Source organism: Oncorhynchus masou, chromosome 3 (assembly GCF_036934945.1).
Source record: "Oncorhynchus masou masou isolate Uvic2021 chromosome 3, UVic_Omas_1.1, whole genome shotgun sequence".
NCBI classification, from domain to species: Eukaryota; Metazoa; Chordata; class Actinopteri; order Salmoniformes; family Salmonidae; genus Oncorhynchus; species Oncorhynchus masou.
Genome location: NC_088214.1, coordinates 12,839,467 through 12,860,283, shown reverse-complemented (window position 1 = coordinate 12,860,283; position 20,817 = coordinate 12,839,467). Strand labels below are relative to the sequence as shown.

At 40.8% G+C, this 20,817-nt stretch overlaps 1 long non-coding RNA gene across 6 annotated transcripts in view; it reads right to left on the bottom strand.

Moving 5' to 3' along the window:
• Positions 1 to 2,315: 2,315 nt before the first annotated feature.
• Positions 2,316 to 20,817, bottom strand: part of LOC135510454 (uncharacterized) — a 75,520-nt gene continuing 57,018 nt past the window's right edge. For 5 of the 6 annotated variants that reach the window (XR_010451122.1, XR_010451121.1, XR_010451124.1 and 2 more), the window contains one exon: positions 2,691 to 6,110. This is a non-coding gene — a long non-coding RNA (uncharacterized LOC135510454). The other variant, XR_010451126.1, reaches the window with a different exon arrangement.

Here is a 20,817-nt window from a genome sequence, read left to right as displayed (position 1 = left end):
TACATATCTATTTTTTACTGAACAAGTTTTTCTTAACCTCTTAAAGCATTGTTGGTTAAAGACTTGTAAGTAAGCATTTCACTGTAAGGTCTGCCTGTTGTATTTGGCACATGCACATTTGATATAAGTCATGATATTAGGAAAAGTGTTTATTCCCAGCAAGTGTATTTGGTTGGTTTTATTTCTGTAGTTAACTTGGCTGGCTAGTCACTTCGGTAGCTACTAGCTGGCTAGTCACTTCGGTAGCTACTGGCTGGCTAGTCACTTCGGTAGCTACTAGCTGGCTAGTCACTTCGGTAGCTACTGGCTGGCTAGTCACTTCGGTAGCTACTAGCTGGCTAGTCACTTCGGTAGCTCCTGGCTGGCTAGTCACTTCGGTAGCTACTGGCTGGCTAGTCACTTCGGTAGCTACTGGCTGGCTAGTCACTTCGGTAGCTACTGGCTGGCTTGTCACTTCGGTAGCTACTGGCTGGCTAGCTAGCTGATACCGAAGAGATGAGAGAACCTTTTTTTGACTGAAGCACATATCTCTTGACAGTGACACTGAATCTTTACTACAACATTATATTTAACCCTGTTTTAAGATGAGCAATGTTGAGGTGGTAGAACTGACCAAATGAAATTAATCATGGAGGTGTTATAACCTATTCCATGCTACAGGTAAATATGCTTGGCTCATGTCTGTTATTTCCATATAGGTTATATAACTATATAAAAAAAATCCATTATAAAATTGATTAAATTATTTAAGACCCCTGATTAATTTCATTTCCTTAATGTGAGATCTTTAGATAACATAACATTTGAGAACACATAACTTAAAGGGCCTGTATGTTTTCAATGTTTTGTTCACCTACAATCTAACCACAAAGGTGGCCATCTTTCCCCCTGTCTTTCTGGCTGCCCTACCCCTTCTAAGTTCACGTTTGGTTATTCATCACATACACATGATATACACAGAGTACACAGTGAAATTAATTGCTTACTTGTAGATTAACCTCTCAACAATGTAACCACAATATAAAAAGTAAGTAGCTATGTGAATAAAAATAGTCAAAAATAAAAGCTCAATTAAAACATATTCCATTCTAAAGGTACATTTTTGGGGGTTCATGTCTATTTATATTCATATAGGGGCTATGTAAGTTCTTATCTGTCATGTTTGGAGTTATGTTGCTCTTGGGGCGGCAGGGTAGCCTAGTGGTTAGAGCATTGGACTTGTAACCAAAAGGTTGCAAGTTCAAATCCCCGAGCTGACAAGATACAAATCTGTCGTTCTACCCCTGAACAGGCAGTTAACCCACTGTTCCTAGGAAAATAAGAATTTGTTCTTAACTGACTTGCCTAGAGGTAAAATTTAAATTAAATTGGCAACAATATAAGTCAAAAATGTATTATACTGTGAAAAACTGAGTTTTGTGAGACTTGTGGTCATGACTGCATCACAACGTAAATGAACGTTGGGTTTGTTTCAATCCTGCTCACAGCTGACAGCACACAAGTAATAATCAATTCAGGATGCAGCTGCACACGACCCAGTTGTAATCCCTGTGGTAAATTTGGCTTGACATTGGATATCCCTGTGTGGCTAATTAGGGACAATCGTGAAAATTCCAATAGCTTAAAATGTCAAAACCTCAAACAAAATATAAATTGTAGAAAATAAAATATAAATATTGTAAGCATATAATGAGAACTAAAATATGTACAACATGAAAATGTTGTTTAATTTACATTGTGTGATTTATTGACGGTCCCTAACAAGCCCCAGAGATAGACTATTCAAAGTCAGGTCGCAAAGCAGCCCGCTGAAGCTAAACAATTTGGCTAACTCTTCCAACCTGCGAACACACACACTAACACCCACATCAAATCACAACAGTCTGTTTGAAGTTGAGTGGCTTTTTGACAATACAGTATAGATGTATTTGTTCCAGAGTAGAGAGACCCACATTCGCAACTGTAATTAGAGTACAGGCAGTGTCTGCTGTGGCAGGTGGGAAAGTGTAAATTACCTAAAAAAATATCTAATCTCTCAATGTTCTAATCTTTTAATATCCAAAGTGCACCAAAATCATGAATTTATCAGTTGAAATTTGTAACTTGTTTTGCTGGGGGAGAATGCCCCCGGAACCCCCTACTGGCATTGGGCTAAGCCCCATAATGTCTTGAAATCATAGAAATGTCCCTGATACCTACATCCATACACTGAAGTGAGTTGGGGAGAAATACATGTATTTACCCTAGCTCTCATTAACTGATGCTTTTCAGTGTGCAGGAATAGGCTGCAACAAGCATGATAGATGATGACAAAATTGTATCCGAATCTGTCAGGTGAGTAAAGTTGGACTTTACTGCTTTTATTATCTTGCATCTTGCATCACTATAATACAACAGCACTTTATTTATCCCTTGATGCGCAATAATTAGGCCAATAACATATGCAACATATTGTATAGAACAACATTCCTACAGAACCATCACCGTGTACAGAATACTGTATTGGATGTGAAATGTTTTATACATAATTACTCCACCTTAAAAGACCCATTACTGTCGTTATGGTAATTACGGTAATTAGACACACCAAAGTAAAGAGACACACAGGGCTCCTCATTGGCTTCTTGATGTATCGGAGCTCACACATAACGGAACTACTGCGGGTCTGGATGGAAGAGTCCACCTGCAGATTCCACCAGTGGGAGAGACCAGGTCGAATGGGATAAAAACATGGAAATAAATCAGTGTTTTCTATATATCAAGGTAAAGTAAATGTTTAATTATTCAATTAAAACGAAGAGCATTTTCATCTTTCATTTTTATATCATAAGACATCCAAGCAAAATGTGAAAATGTTATTATGCGCAGTACGTTTTTAAATATTTTTTATTTGATATACTTGTGTTTCTGAGGGCAACATTTTTAGGCTATTCAATTACTTTAATTTACAAAAAAAATGTCAACAGGCTTCCTTTAGCAGCCAGATGTAATTGGCCACACTGGTTTGTATTTTTTACCTTTAAAATACTAGGCAAGTCAGTTAAGAACAAATTCTTATTTTCAATGACGGCCAAGGAACAGTGGGTTAACTGCCTGTTCAGGGGCAGAACGACAGATTTGTACCTTGTCAGCTCGGGTATTCGAACTTGCAACCTTTGGGTTACTAGCCCAACGCTCTAACCACTAGGCTACCCTGCCGCCCCACGTATTGAGGTGGGAAAGCTCTGTATTTGGTGTTGACCTTATAATGATGGGGCTAATGTATTAGATGGATGTTTGCGTTGGACAAACAGTAGAGAGGAGGATATATGCATGTACAGTATGAGGATGTGTATGGTCAGCACACACTATTATTAGTGGCTAGAGAACTACATAGGAGTTTGGCATATGAATTATGTGCTTTCAATAAACGTCAAGGTATCAAAAAAATCCCTTAAATTTGGCTTTCTGTTTCTTGCTCCCATAGACATTTATTTAGTTATTTAGACAATAACTATATACTCTCAGATATTTCTCCTTAGCATTTAAAATCATTTATCGTTTTTAATAAACGTATTCGATAAAGAAAAACGTTTTGTTTTATTTGCTGCAATTGTATTGATTATTTAGATATATGTTGCATATGAAATTTTCTTGCTGAATAATATGAAAAATTATGACAATGTTAAAATGCGTGTGATCCTTTATGGGAGCATAATATAGCCAGCCTATAAAAAAATATATATTCAGCACTGTTTAAAATAAAACTTCGATGTCTAAACATTTTCAAGAGCTTAAAAAAACATTCAAACTGCAACCTGTATTCATTTTTTATATACTTTCCTGTTTAGATAATCAATCAAAGATAAAAATATTTAGGGTGAACAAAAAGTTAATGTTACATTAGGCTAAACTTTGTTATTAGCCTACACAATTATTAACTCCAGTTTTAGGATGATTGGCGTTGTTAACATCAAGGGGTTATAACAACTTCTACAATTGTTAGAACATTGTATGAATATTTTCTACAGATTTTACAGATTATTTAGATGGCATAATAATCAAAAAACGCTCCATTTACACCTTCTTATACCTCAGTAATTTACACCTTCTTATACCTCAGTAATTTACACCTTATTATACCTCAGTAATTTACACCTTCTTATACCTCAGTAATTTACACCTTCTTATTATACCTCAGCAATTTACACCTTCTTATTATACCTCAGTAATTTACACCTTATTATACCTCAGCAATTTACACCTTCTTATTATACCTCAGTAATTTACACCTTATTATACCTCAGTAATTTACACCTTCTTATACCTCAGTAATTTACACCTTATTATACCTCAGTAATTTACACCTTATTATACCTCAGTAATTTACACCTTATTATACCTCAGCAATTTACACCTTCTTATTATACCTCAGTAATTTACACCTTCTTATTATACCTCAGTAATTTACACCTTCTTATTATACCTCAGTAATTTACACCTTCTTATTATACCTCAGCAATTTACACCAATGTCTACATGGCTTTTGTGTGCCTTGTCTATGCCTACAATGTTGGCGTATAACCTGTAGCGTACAGCCTAGGTCTACACTTTTAAACCAAAAATTAAATAGGACTTTACACTTTCCAAAACGAATAGGCCTGTCACACCAATCGCAAATTTAAATCCTTGAATTGCCATTGATTTTTAACTCCTTATCTCCATATAGTAGCCTACATACAGTATGAAAAACCAGGCAGGCTTCACAGTAATAACATCTTTATAGCTTTAAATTAACGAGTTCTTGAATCCACTGGGCAGTGGTGGAAAAAGTACCCAAAAAGTACCCAAAAGTAAAGATGCCTTAATAGAAAATGACTCAAGTTATAGAGTGAAAGTCACGGGGTAAAATACTACTTGAGTAAAAGTCTAAGAAGCACTTGGTTATAAATATACTCAAGTGTCAACAGTAAATGTAATCGCTAAAATATACTTAAGTATCAAAAGTAAAAGTATAAATCATTTTAGATTCCGTATATTATGCAACCCATACGGCACGATTTTCTTATTTTTTAAATGTACAGATAGCCAAGGGCACACTTCAACAGTCAGACATAATTTACAAACGAAGCATTTGTGTTTAGTGAGTCTGCCAGATCAGAGGCAGTAGGGGTGGCCAGGGATGTTCTCTTGATAATTTCCTGTCCTGCTAAGCATTAAACATGTAAGGAGTACTTTTGTGTGTCAGGGAAAATGTCAGGAGTAAAAAGTACATTATTTTCTTTAGGAATGTAGTGGAGTAAAAGTCAGAGTTGTCAAAAAATGTAAAGTAATGTACAGGTACCCCAAAAAACTACTTAAGTAGTGCTTTAAAGTATTTTTTACTAAAGTACTTTACACCACTGGGATTGGGTAATGCCAGCAATGCCTGCTGGACTGGCAGAGTCAGCTCCAAAGAGATTTGACTATTCCTTTCATCCATTGAGATTCTGTATTCATTTATGAAGCTGGGTTCTACTGGGTGTTAAAGTCTCTGATTACTATATTTATTCTATTGCATGTGATATGTGAAGTGGAATTTGAATTCAAAACAGGGGTGGTTTTCTTTGCTAAATTACAAAGATACCTCTTTGGAGGTGATAATTAACTAAAGCCACGAGTCAAAACATTATTTGACATATATATAAAAAAAAGATTCAAAATGCTTTCAGAAAACAAAGCAGTTTTATTGATATATTTCTCTGTTCTATTATTACTGTACTCGGCATCAATTAGATATTATACTTACACACTGATTTTTTTCAGAAAAAAATCTTCAAAAAACTAAACTAATTATATGTGATCATTGCAAAAAAAAAAAAATAGAATGGTTTCAGAGAACAGAAAGCAACAGTCAGCTATGATAAACGGAGGTGAGTGTACATAAAGATTAAATAGCAATATTGAAGAGGCAATTTCTGTATTGTGATTTTGTCCCGTTTTAGATGTCCATGTTATGCAACATTCCATGAATCTTCATAGAAAGCTTGAAGTCAAAGGAGTATTTTTACCGCTCTTTTCTTAGGTGAACCAATGGGAGCGCTCCACAAGGTCTTGTGATCCGGTTGGTCCAATCCAGCGCCTTCCTTCGTCTGTAAGGACACAGAAAGACAATAAGTTAGATCATATGTGGGTCTTTCAATTGTTCAATGCTGTTAAAATACTACTGAAACCACTCTGTGGACAATTAAAAAAAATATATATATATTTTACCTTAGTTTATATAGTAAATATTTTCTAAATTCAATTTTCTTAAAACTGCATTGTTGGTTAAGGGCTTGTAAGTGAGCATTTCACGGCAAGGACCCCCAAAATGACCTGTCCCCCAAAATGACCTGTTGTATTCGGCACATGTGACAAATTAATTTAGATTTGATTCGATTTATTTGAACACAGAAATGCAGTAAGATACTATTGCTGTCAGTCCAGAATGCTGGTGGTATAGTGGTGCTGATACAGGCTACTGCAATGGCAGGGTGATGATGCTGTATGTGTGTGTATGTGCAGTGGGTAATGCAAGTGGTGATGATCATAAGAAACACACTGTCCATGTGTTTCTCTCCCATCTCCTACCGTCAGTTCTGCGGTTATCGTGTGTCTGTCCCCTCAGTCTGGAATAGACTGCACATACACAGGTCAGCACACACAGCCTGTGTGTGTGTGTGTGTGTGTGTGTGTGTGTGTGTGTGTGTGTGTGTGTGTGTGTGTGTGTGTGTGTGTGTGTGTCTGGGCTCCCCCTACCCCTGACCTCTATGTCTGGGATGGGGGTGTTTAGAGGAAGAGCAGTCAGCTAGGACCCCCAAGATGACACCTCTGGGAAAACACACAGACACAATCGCAAACACACTCAGAGACACATGTCTCCTGTCTGGCTTTTGCAATGTTATGGCCCTATGACTTGTCTGCACTTCACAATGTCCATTAGGCTAACATCACTTCCTGGTGTGTTCATGTTCATTTTGAATAAGGAATAGTAACAGTCATAATGATCGATCATAAAAGACAGCCACGCCCAGTTTAAAACAAGATCTCAATTCAGATCTATGCATTTTGACCAGAAACCAATATCCAAATGCAATAGACTAGATTCCATAAGGACGTGAAAGCACAATATCAATACAAAAAAAATGTCTGGTTGGAGACAGACACTGGTTCAGACATGGACAATCCATGTAGACTAGGGCAGACAGACACTGGTTCAGACATGGACAATCCATGTAGACTAGGGCAGACAGACACTGGTTCAGACATGGACAATCCATGTAGACTAGGGCAGACAGACACTGGTTCAGACATGGACAATCCATGTAGACTAGGGCAGACAGACACTGGTTCAGACATGGACAATCCATGTAGACTAGGGCAGACAGACACTGGTTCAGACATGGACAATCCATGTAGACTAGGGCAGACAGACACTGGTTCAGACATGGACAATCCATGTAGACTAGGGCAGACAGACACTGGTTCAGACATGGACAATCCATGTAGACTGGGGCAGACAGACACTGGTTCAGACATGGACAATCCATGTAGACCAGGGCAGACAGACACTGGTTCAGACATGGACAATCCATGTAGACTAGGGCAGACAGACACTGGTTCAGACATGGACAATCCATGTAGACTAGGGCAGACAGACACTGGTTCAGACATGGACAATCCATGTAGACCAGTAGACTAGGGCAGACAGACACTGGTTCAGACATGGACAATCCATGTAGACTAGGGCAGACAGACACTGGTTCAGACATGGACAATCCATGTAGACTAGGGCAGACAGACACTGGTTCAGACATGGACAATCCATGTAGACTAGGGCAGACAGACACTGGTTCAGACATGGACAATCCAGACTAGGGCAGACAGACACTGGTTCAGACATGGACAGTCCATGTAGACTGGGGCAGACAGACACTGGTTCAGACATGGGACAGCAGACAGACACTGGTTCAGACATGGACAATCCATGTAGACTAGGGCAGACAGACACTGGTTCAGACATGGACAATCCATGTAGACTGGGGCAGACAGACACTGGTTCAGACATGGACAATCCATGTAGACTGGGGCAGACAGACACTGGTTCAGACATGGACAATCCATGTAGACTAGGGCAGACAGACACTGGTTCAGACATGGACAATCCATGTAGACTAGGGCAGACAGACACTGGTTCAGACATGGACAATCCATGTAGACTAGGGCAGACAGATACTGGTTCAGACATGGACAATCCATGTAGACTAGGGCAGACACTGTTTCAGACACAAGGCTTAATTATGACACCCCCCGTCTCTCTGTCCTCCAACCCCTCAGACTAATTATATTGCAACCATATCCCCCAACTCCTAACTCTCATACACTCTAACACCAATGTAAAGATAGAAACCAGGCTGTTCACACCCCACCCCATCAGACTGAGAGGGGAGACTGGGGAGAGGGGACCTGGGAGAGGGGACTGGGAACTGGGGTGGTTAGGCGGTAGTCCATCCACACCAGACTGGGGTTGTGGGGACTGGGGAGAGGGGTGGTTAGGGGGCAGTCCATCCACACCAGACTGGGGTTGTGGGGACTGGGGAGAGGGGTGGTTAGGGGGCAGTCCATCCACACCAGAATGGGGTTGTGGGGACTGGCGAGAGGAGTAGTTGGGGTTGGGGGGTCTTTCTCTCTCTCTCGCTTTATAGGTTTTGTTTGGTCAGGGTGTGATCTGAGTGGGCATTCTATGTTGTATGTCTGTTTCTGTGTTTGGCATGATATGGTTCTCAATCAGAGGCAGGTGTTAGTCGTTGTCTCTAATTGGGAACCATATTTAGGTGGCCTGTTTTGTCATTGTGGGTTGTGGGTGATTGTCTATGTTAGTTGCTTGTGTCAGCACAGTTCTTATTATAGCTTCACGGTCGTTATTCGTTTATTGTTTTGTATAGTTTGTTCAAGTGTTCTCTGTTTATTAAAAAGATGAGCACATACCACGTTGCATTTTGGTCCGCTTCTTACGACGATTGTGACACTCTCTCTCTCTTTCCTTCTTTCTCTCGCTCTCCCCACCCTCTCTCTCTCCCTCTCTCTTGCTCTCCCCACTATTTCTCTCACCCCCTTTTCCTCTCTCCCTCTTTCTGTCTCTCTCCCCTCTCTCTGTCCCTCTCTTTTTGTCCCTGCTCCTGATATTGTGTCCGTCCAACAAAGACGTCCCTGCGGCCCGCTCATTATAAATACATGTCATTGGATCACACCTCGTCTCAGTCTGCTGTGCTTTAAGTGGCCCTGACTGAGTCCTGAATGGGTGGCCGGGGGACAGCTTGGCCACTAGAGCTACTGTGTGCGCGCATGCCCGTGTGTTGCTACGGCCCCCAGACTATGGGAACTACAGCCTCACAGCAGGCTAGGGTCAAGGGTCAGGGACTGTCTGTTAGACACACACACACACACATATGCTTGCACGCTCGTCTAGCACACACACACACACACACACACACACACACACACACACACACACACACACACACACACACACACACACACACACACACACACACACACACACACACACCTGCCTCCTGGAACGTCTTTTATGTAAACTACACAAAAGCGAACTTGGACTGGAAGATGAGAATGGAAGGAAAGTGATGAGGGGAGAAAGAAATATGAGAGAGGAAAACATGAGCCAATATGAAACATCAGTTTAAAAACACCAGCAGAGTTGTGTTCCTTCCTTATGTTTATGAAGCCATTAAACAGCTACACCATGTTAACAGTTTCCATGGTAATTTAACACATTTCTCAACCACCTTTCCTGTGTTTACTCTTTACTATTGTCTGCATGTCATCACTACACTGTATATCATGCATGCACATCCTACAGGTATGAAATCAAACCTTTACTCTTCAAAAGCACCATGAATAGTAGGCTAGACCAACAGCACTATTTCTAATGCCTATTCCGTTGCGTAGAGAGTGCCCAGCACTTCTGTCATTGATAATTGGATAATTAAGAAGCTGAACCATAAATGGTTAGTCCTGATTTGATTTGATTTTTTTGATTTGCTGCATGACGCAGGCCTAGGTCAAATAGAAAGAGAGAGAGAGAGAGGCAGGTTTACTTTCAATGTGGGGTGCTGAGATTTGTGCTGCCGGAACAGAGACCCATGCAGCCAGCCCAGTCCTGACTCACTTAGCAGGGAACTATGTGTTTCTCTCCCTGAGGATCCTATAACCAGGCCACAGCATTGTGCACTCTCTCACTTCACCCCCCTCTTTCTGCCTCTTCTCTTTCTCTCTCTCTCCCTCTCTTTATCCCCTCCACCCTTTCTCTCTCCCTCTCCCTCTCCTTTCTTTCTCTCTCTTAATCCCTCCCCTCTCTCTCTCCCTCTCTCTTCCTCTCCTCTCTCTTTCTTTCTCTCTCTCCCACGACTGCAGATAGCAAAGCCACTATTTCTGAGTCATTCCTCTCATCCCTCGTTCCCTCTTTCCCTCGTTCCCTCATTCCCTCGTTCCCTCTTTCCCTCGTTCCCTCCGTGGTTTTAATCATTTTTCTTCACTCTACTTTCATTCGTCTTTTTAACCCGTGAGCCAAGTGTGACCGAGACTAAAACACATGCAAAAATCTGACAAGTTACAATTCTTAAGTCCAAATAAACAGTAACATATAAACAACTACTATCTATGATCTACATACTGTACTAGAATCTATTCTGTGGACTGTGCTATGTCATCAGTCCTCTGAACGTCAACAGGGGCTACACTGGGAGTCCACCATACAGACTTACACTGGGTGCTCCAACTCAACTCACACCAGACCACATTTCTATAAATCAGTGCAGAGGACTATTCTTTAACTTTTGAGTGATCCAGAGTGTAGACAGTAGTAATATTATAAATTGGGGGATGAACTCGTCCAAATATTTACAGTTGAGGGTCAGAAGTATACATACACTTAGGTTGGAGTCATTAAAACTTGTTTTTCAACCACTCCACTCCAATTTTTCCAACAATTGTTTAGATAGATTATTTCACTTAAAATTCACTGTATCACAATTCCAGTGGGTCAGAGGTTTACATACACTAAGTTGACTGCCTTTAAACAGCTTGGAAAATTCCAGAAAATTATGTCTTGGCTATAGAAGCTTCTGATAGGCTAATTTACTTAGGTCAGTTAGGATCACCACTTTATTTTAAGAATGTGAAATGTCAGAATAATAGTAGAGAGAATTATTTATTTAATCTTATATTTCATGGCTTTAGAAGCTTCTAACAGGCTAATTTACATAATTTGAGTCAATTGGAGGTGTTCCTGTGGATGTATTTCAAGGCCTACCTTCAAACTCAGTGCCTCTTTGCTTGACATCATGGGAAAATCAGAAGAAATCAGCCAAAATTGTAGACCTCCACAAGTCTGCCTCATCCTTGGGAGCAATTTACAAACGGCTGAAGGTACCACGTTCATCTGTACAAACAATAGTATGCAAGTATAAACACTATGGGACCACGCAGCTGTCATACCGCTCAGGAAGGAGATGCATTCTGGCTCCTAGAGATGAATGTACTTTGGTGCAAAAAGTGCAAATCAATCCCAGAACAACAGTAAAGGCCATTGTGAAGATGCTGGAGGAAACAGGTACAAAAGTATCTATATACACAGTAAAACGAGTCCTATATCGACATAACCTGAAAGGCCGCTCAGCAAGGAAGAAGCCACTACTCCAAAACCGCCATAAAAAAGCCAGACTACGGTTTGCAACTGCTCATGGGGACAAAGATCATACTTTTTGGAGAAATGCCCTCTGGTCTGATGAAACAAAAACCTGTTTGGCCATAATGACCATCGTTGTGTTTGGAGGAAAAAGGGGGAGGCTTGCAAGCCGAAGAATACCATCCCAACAATGAAGCCCAGGGGTAGCAGAGTCATGTTGTGGTGGTGCTTTGCTGCAGGAGGCACTGGTGCACTTCACAATGTAGATGGCATCGTGAGGGAGGAAAATTATGTGGCTGTATTGAAGCAACATCTCAAGACATCAGTCAGGAAGTTAAAGCTTGGTTGCAAATGGGTCTTCCAAATGGACAATGACCCCAAGCATACTTCCAAAGTTGTGGCAAAATGGCTTAAGGACAACAAAGTCACAATATTGGAGTGGTCATCACAAAGCCCTGACCTCAATCCTATAGAAAATGTGTGGGCAGAACTGAAAAAGCATGTGTGAGCAAGAAGGCCTACAAACCTGACTCAGTTACACCAGCTCTGTCAGGAGGAATGGGCCAAAATTCACCCAACTTATTGTGGGAAGCTTGTGGAAGGCTACCTGAAACATTTGACCCAAGTTAAACCATTGTATGTAAACTTCTGACCCACTGGGAATGTGATGAAAGAAATAAAAGCTGAAATAAATCATTCTCTCTACTATTATTCTGACATTTCACATTCTTAAAATAAAGTGGTGATCCTAACTGACCTTGGACAGGGAATTCCTACTAGGATTAAATGTAAGGAATTGTGAAAAACTGAGTTTAAATGTATTTGGCTGAGGTGTATTTAAACTTCTGACTTAAACTGTATCTGAAAAATTCTTATTCTATTCCTTTAGATTTGTGTGTATTAGGTATTTGTTGTAGAATTGTTAGATATTACTGCACTCTCGGAACTAGAACACAAGCATTTCGCTACACTCGCATTAACATCTGCTAAACATGTTTATGTGACCAAAACTTTGTTTACATACCCTACATTACTCATCTCATATGTATATACTGTCCTCGATACCATCTACTGCATCTTGCCTACGCCGTTCTGTACTTCACTCATTCATTTATCTTTATGTACATATTCTTCATCCCTTTACACTTGTGTGTATAAGGTAGTAGTTTGGAATTGTTAGGTTAGATTACGTTGTTATTACTGACAGGGTAGCCTAGTGGTTAGAGTGGTGGACTAGCAACCGGAAGGTTGCAAGTTCAAACCCCCGAGCTGACAAGGTACAAATCTGTTGTTCTGCCCCTGAACAGGCAGTTAACCCACTGTTCCTAGGCTGTCATTGAAAATAAGAATATAACAATTTGTTCTTAACTGACTTGCCTAGTAAAATAAATAAATAAAAATTGTCGGAACTAGAAACTAGAAGCACACTTGCATTAACATCTGCTAATCATGTGTATGTGACAAATAAATTTGATTTGAATAAAATTTGATTTGACCTTGACTTACAGAAAGAGGAAGATGAGGGAGAGAATGACTTGAGTCTCAGGCAAAAGAGGAATGGGAAGATAGCTGAAAAACTAATTTCATCACCCTACGTGTGTGTGTGTGGGGGTATGAGCATGAGCAGAGATAGTTGTGGCGGCATCAGAATAGCTCTCAATGTGTTTCTAGACTGCCCAGCTGACTGTGTGTGTGTCTGGGCGCGTGTGTCTGGTTACGTGCCTGAGTGTGTGCGACCCTGCATATGTGTGTGTGTGTGCACGCCTGCATATGTGTGTGTGAACTATTTGCACAGGAATGAGCTAAACTGGGCTGAGATCTTTCTTCAGGATCTGCCATTTTACAAATAGAGGATGAGATGACCAACTAAGACAATAGAGAATGAGATGACCAAATAAGACAATAGAGAATGAGATGACCAAATAAGACAATAGAGAATGAGATGACCAACTAAGACAATAGAGGATGAGATTATCAGATAAGGAAATAGAAGATGAGATGACCAAATAAGACAATAGTGGATGAGATTAGCAGATAAGACAATAGAGGATGAGATTACCAGATAAAACAATAGAGGATGAGATGACCAAACAAGACAATAGGGGATGAAATGACCAAATAAGACAATAGGGGATGAGATGACCCAATAAGACAATAGGGGATGAGATGACCAAATAAGACAATAGAAGATGAGATTATCAGATAAGGAAATAGAGGATGAGATTAGCAAACATGACAATAGGGGATGATATTAGACAATAAGACAAGAGGATGAGATGAGCAAATAAGACAATAGAGGATGAGATTACCAGATAAAACAATAGATTATGAGATTACTAGATAAAACAATAGAGGATGAGACTACCAGATAAAACAATAGATGATGAGATTACCAGATAAAACAATAGATGATGATATTACCAGATAAGACAATAGAGGATGAGATGAAGAGGAAGGTGTGAATCAATAAAAAAAGGATTTAAGAATAAGGACTGAGAGCTGATACGGAAAACCATTCAATGTGAAGGCAGACAGCTGAAAGAGAGAGAGAGAGAGCTGAGACAGACGAGAGGGAGAAAGACTGACTCATTTCTAGGCTTAATTTAAGTCTGAGAGAGAATCTGAGGCCTTGTGGCATGTGAAGGTTGGGACACTACACACGCTCACGCACGCACACACACACTATTCTCAAACTCAGGGATAGTAAGACAGGGTCTATGGGCCTATTGAGCAGACTGGGAAGGAGTTGTGCCTTTCAGCACAGCTAATGAAGCTTACAACCCAACGCATAAAGGAGAGAAGCGAGAGAGTTAGAGCTGCCCTCCTTCACCCATTCACTCACTTCCTCCCTTTGGAGAGATCCTGATGAGGTAATGGTGTCCTCTCTTAAAGACCTACCATGGATTATAATCAGGCTATAGAGGTACAGCACTCAGTGCAGGGGAAGGCTGAACTGAATGGTTTGGATGGAAGAGAGAGTAAAGGCGGAGTGTGGGCGACTCCTCTGTACTAATGCTTTTCATAGAAACTCATCTGTTACTGGTTGGACCTTCAATAGTGCATATGTTTTAAAGTGAATGCAATACAACACAGTTTTAATAATTATTACAGGATCGATTAGGCAACTGTCTGGTGGAACACACTGCATTATAACTGTCTGGTAGAACACACTGCATTATAACTGTCTGGTGGAACACACTGCATTATAACTGTCTGGTGGAACACACTGCATTATAAATGGTTCACATATAACATGCTTGCTAACATGTCTTAGTAGCTGACAGGCAGGGTTGAGGAGTAACGGAATACATTTAGAAAGTAACCTACCCAACCCTGCTGTCAGGGAAGTTTCCAGGACGCCTGAAATCAGAATGTCAATCATCAAACAATCTCACACTTTCAGTAGGGGAGGTCTAACCTGAGGCAGTCTGCCTGTCTGTTATTCCAGAGGGTCTGAGTGACTGCAGATGATGGGAGGACCTCTTCACCCCCATCCCTGCAGCAGCAGCCAGTCTGACCATCTCCTCGTCTGAAAGAGGAGCTCTGATCTCCTAACAAAAGATGGCTACTGCTTATTAAACAGCCCTGAACATCCATTAGCATCCAGCAAGACCCAGACAGAGTGGTGGCCCTACACACGTGCACACACTTACAAAGAGAGAGAGAGAGAGACTGGCCCCTCGGTCCCCCCTTTGGCCTTGACCCTTGAACTCTGGGGTCCTCTTTCACCTGCTGCAGAGACATTCTGGGCTTGGTGTCCGTCTAGCCAGTGTCTGACGTTCCCAGGCTCCCAGTCCAGACCTCCAGGACCAGCCTGTTCACCCCTGTCCATCTCTCCATCACCAGCACAAAGCAGTATTCATATAGGACATTATGGAGATCCTCATTGTGTCTGGCTGTCTGACTTCTTTCCCTCGCAAGCTCTGCACTCCCTAAATCATATTTTAATATCACTCCCTAAATCATATTTTAATATCACTCCCTAAATCATATTTTAGTATCACTCCCTAAACCCACTTTTAGTATCACTCCCTAAATCATATTTTAGTATCACTCCCTAAACCCACTTTTAGTATCACTCCCTAAATCATATTTTAGTATCACTCCCTAAATCATATTTTAATATCACTCCCTAAATCATATTTTAGTATCACTCCCTAAACCCACTTTTAGTATCACTCCCTAAATCATATTTTAGTATTACTCCCCAAACCCCCTTTTAGTATCACTCCCTAATTCATATTTTAATATCACTCTCTAAATCATATTTTAGTATCACTCCCTAAACCCACTTTAATATCACTCCCTAAATCAAATTGTAGTATCACTCCCTAAACCCACTTTTAGTATCACTCCCTAAATCATTTTTTAGTATCACTCCCTAAACCTACTTTTAGTATCACTCCCTAATTCATATTTTAATATCACTCTCTAAATCATATTTTAGTGTCACTCCCTAAACCCACTTTAATATCACTCCCTAAATCAAATTTTAGTATCACTCCCTAAACCCACTTTTAGTATCACTCCCTAAATCATATTTTAGTATCACTCCCTAAATCATATTTTAGTATCACTCCCTAAATCCACTTTTAGTATCACTCCCTAAATCATATTTTAGTATCACACCCTAAACCCACTTTTAGTATCACTCCATAAATCATATTTTAGTATCACTCCCTAAACCCACTTTAATATCACTCCCTAAATCATATTTTAGTATCACTCCCTAAACCCACTTTTAGTATCACTCCCTAAATCATATTTTAATATCACTCCCTAAATCATATTTTAGTATCACTCCCTAAACCCACTTTTAGTATCACTCCCCAAATCCTATTTTAGTATCACTCCCTAACTCACTTTTAGTATCACTCCCTAAACCCACATTAGTATCACTCCCTAAACCCACTTTAGTGTCACTCCCTAAACCCACATTAGTATCACTCCCTAAACCCACATTAGTATCACTCCCTATAAACCCACATTAGTATCACTCCCTAAACCCACATTAGTATCACTTAAACCCACATTAGTATCACTCCCTAAACCCACTTTAGTCTCACTCCCTAAACCCACTTTAGTATCACTCCCTAAACCCACATTAGTATCACTCCCTAAACCCACATTAGTATCACTCCCTAAACCCACTTTAGTGTCACTCCCTAAACCCACATTAGTATCACTCCCTAAACCCACATTAGTATCACTCCCTAAACCCACATTAGTATCACTCCCTAAACCCACATTAGTATCACTCCCTAAACCCACTTTAGTATCACTCCTTAAACCCACTTTTAGTATCACTCCCTAAACCCACTTTTAGTATCACTCCCCAAATCATATTTTAATATTACTCCCCAAATCCTATTTTAGTATCACTCCCTAACTCACTTTTAGTATCACTCCCTAAACCCACATTAGTATCACTCCCTAAACCCACTTTAGTGTCACTCCCTAAACCCACATTAGTATCACTCCCTAAACCCACATTAGTATCACTCCCTAAACCCACATTAGTATCACTCCCTAAACCCACATTAGTATCACTCCCTAAACCCACATTAGTATCACTCCCTAAACCCACTTTAGTCTCACTCCCTAAACCCACTTTAGTATCACTCCCTAAACCCACATTAGTATCACTCCCTAAACCCACATTAGTATCACTCCCTAAACCCACTTTAGTGTCACTCCCTAAACCCACATTAGTATCACTCCCTAAACCCACATTAGTATCACTCCCTAAACCCACATTAGTATCACTCCCTAAACCCACATTAGTATCACTCCCTAAACCCACTTTAGTGTCACTCCCTAAACCCACATTAGTATCACTCCCTAAACCCACTTTTAGTATCACTCCCTAAACCCACTTTTAGTATCACTCTCTAAACTCTCTTTTAGTATGGGCGAGCCCCCCAAACCCTCCCTTAAATCATTTGCACTTTGTAATGAGCGATCGCTATGAATTCCATTGGTGATATCACTATATTCAGATTTGTGTGCCACAAGACTACCCTGGTCTATGACTGTAGAGCGATCTCTTTGTCATACCAAGAGAACAAAACCTCTATCAGAACTAATTTCTATGTCATATGTCCAGTCTTCACTGCTAATACTGAACATCTCAGTCGAATTGCTGTCAATTACATGTTTTTAACTGTCTCTGAGAGTATTCATTAAGTCGTATTGTATTGTCTGTGAATTGCACAAACGTATGTCTCTATATTATAGCTTCTCGACCTGCCGTAGCACTTTCATATTTCACCAGTACCCCTCCCCTCTCCTCTTCTCTCTCCTTCCTCTCTCAGAGTTTATAGTGTTGTTGATTTTTCCCTCTCTGGCATTGCAGGGGTAAACTCTCTACTTCGCTCCTTCTTGCTTCCTCTTCCTGTTTTATTATCCATTTCTATTGGCTCCAATCAGCCTTCCATCCTCTGATTGGACAGAATGATGCAGAATATCATTAATGTATTCAACATGAGACTAGAGCTCTTTACTGTAATAGTGTTACTGGTGGTGTGTGTGCTCTACCTCCTTGTTAAAGTGTGGCAGTTCAGTCTCATGTTTAAAAAAGCATAATCCTTCTTTGATAGGAGCGAAGGATGATTGTGTTCCGCTAATGGGGAGACCGGGGTTGTGTATATGTTTGGGTCGTCGGACAGCATATGGGCTCCTTTGCTGCGCTGAATATGTAAATGACTCACAAACTCACACACACTCACACACTCATATTCAGACCCAGACATGCTATCCCCCCTCCTCCCTGGACCCTCTATTAATAGTTTCTGGGCAAACGAGACAGTTACACCCCCCCCCAAACACATCCCCCATGCCCTCCAACCCCTCAAGTCTAGACCCCCAAATCACCCCACAGTCTCCCCCTCGACCCAGACTCCCCAAAACCCCCCAATGTACTCCCCCCCAATCACCCCTCTCCGCTGCCCCCCTTCCCTCCCCTCCGCTCCCACGATCGCCAGACAGACCCTATGATTCGTGTGACTGCCATTTTGCCCACAGTATAGCCAACTGTACAGGGCTAACTGCTGCAGCTGCCTAGCTGCATGGGTGAATGCAAATACGAAGACCGCAGTGTCGATCAGCTGCTCAGACCATTCGCCTTGAATTAATTAATGGCCAAAAACTGAGACGCTCAATTAAATGTAACTGTGGGAACGATGCGCCAGAGGATGTTTTTGACATCCATCACTATCCTCCTAATTCCCAGACTATATCATTTGAATGAATTGACAGTACCGGCTAGTTACTAGACAACTCAGATGAGAAAATGTGCTGTGAAATTATGTCTCACATCAGAGTTTTTAAAATGTATTTTAAGAGCATTTTTCCCCATCTGTCTGACATGTTTGAAAATAATGACAAGGAGATCCTTGAAAGCAATATTATCAGAGATGTATTTTTAGCAATAAGGAGAATATCAGCTCAAAAGACAATGAGTGAATGACTCAATGCTATTTCCATCCCCTCTCATCCTACATCTCTCATTTAATCTCTCACTTCTATTATATCCCGTCATGGCAGTCGGTTACAGCACAGCTTGGCGACTGGGTTCTATACATATAGTTGTGTCCAATGCCATGGAAACCAGACGACCCACTATGAGAGACCAATGTGCATGGTAATGAGGCTATTATGGTCTGTCTGTCTGGAGTTCATTGGGCCTGGGAATCCCCAGTCCCAATTATAGTCTGGGTGTGTGTGTGTTCTTGTCCGTCTCGCTTTTCATTTACGTGTGTGTGTACTCGCATGTGTGTGTGTGTGTGTGTGTGTGTCAATGAGCGCCCACGCGTGTCTGTGATGTGTGTGTGTGCATAGCATGTCTGTGTACACGTGTGAATAAGCGTGTGTGTGTGTGTCCGGGGCATTTGATTAACAAAAGCCCCTGTCTCTCTGTACAGTGAGTGATTTGCATACGGGGGAATATCCCAGACTGACACACACATGCCTCATATGACACCGCCAGATCACTGCTTCTATTCCAGCCACATTAACAGCTATAAAACACAATATTACACACACACACACACACACACACACACACACACACACACACACACACACACACACACACACACACACACACACACACACACACACACACACACACACACACCACGAGGGAAACGAACAGCGGTGACAAGCCTTTTTACTTAGCGTACAGACACCTCTACGGCATGTTTACGAGGAATTAGCTGTGTCAGCACCCACGCTTACTAAATCAAGCGGAAATGCAAATGCAATTAGCCTAGATTTGCATATGGCGGGCAAGGTAACGGTCACACAGATGGTGCTAGAACAGAGACACCGCTGGCCGCCATCTTTGGCAGAAGAACTGAGCGGTGGCCATTTTGTCTGAGGCTGTGCCCGTCTGGATGTAAACAACGGCGCTGTGTTACCGTGACTACGATGGTAGCTTGGCACTAAAGCCTTATAACAGACAGCTGGCACATTCACCAAGAAAGAAGGGGTGTGATGGTGACCCATTATTATGGGCTTGTCCTAGTACATAACACTACCAGACAATAGCAGGGTACAGTGCATCTGTAAGGAAAGAGATACTACTCGAGAGCAATGCGGATTTGTGGGTTATGTGTGTTCGTTTTCTTCTCACAACCATATTATGATGGGGGCTATACAGGTATAATTTTGTTTTATGTGATATTTAAATGATAGGGAATTACAGGGAATTGTTCAGTGTTGGAATGAAGAAGTATTGTCAGTGTGTGTAACAGTGGAAAAGTATGTTCTTACCAGGTAAGATACAGTGAGCTACAAAAGTATTGGGACAGTGACACATTTTGTTGTTGTTTTGGCTCTGAACTCCAGCACTTTGGATTTGAAATGACTAGCATTTTAAAGTGCAGATGTAATGTAATGATGTAATGTGTCATTTTGGAGTCATTGTAAGTAAGAATAGACTATGTTTCGTAACACTTCTACATTCATGTGGATGATACCATTACTATTAGATAATCCTGAATGAATTGTGAATAATGATGAGTGATAAAGTTACATACACACAAATGTTATTCCCCCCCCCCCCCAAAAAAAAAACCTAACCTCTGTTATTGTAATGGTGAAAGTTT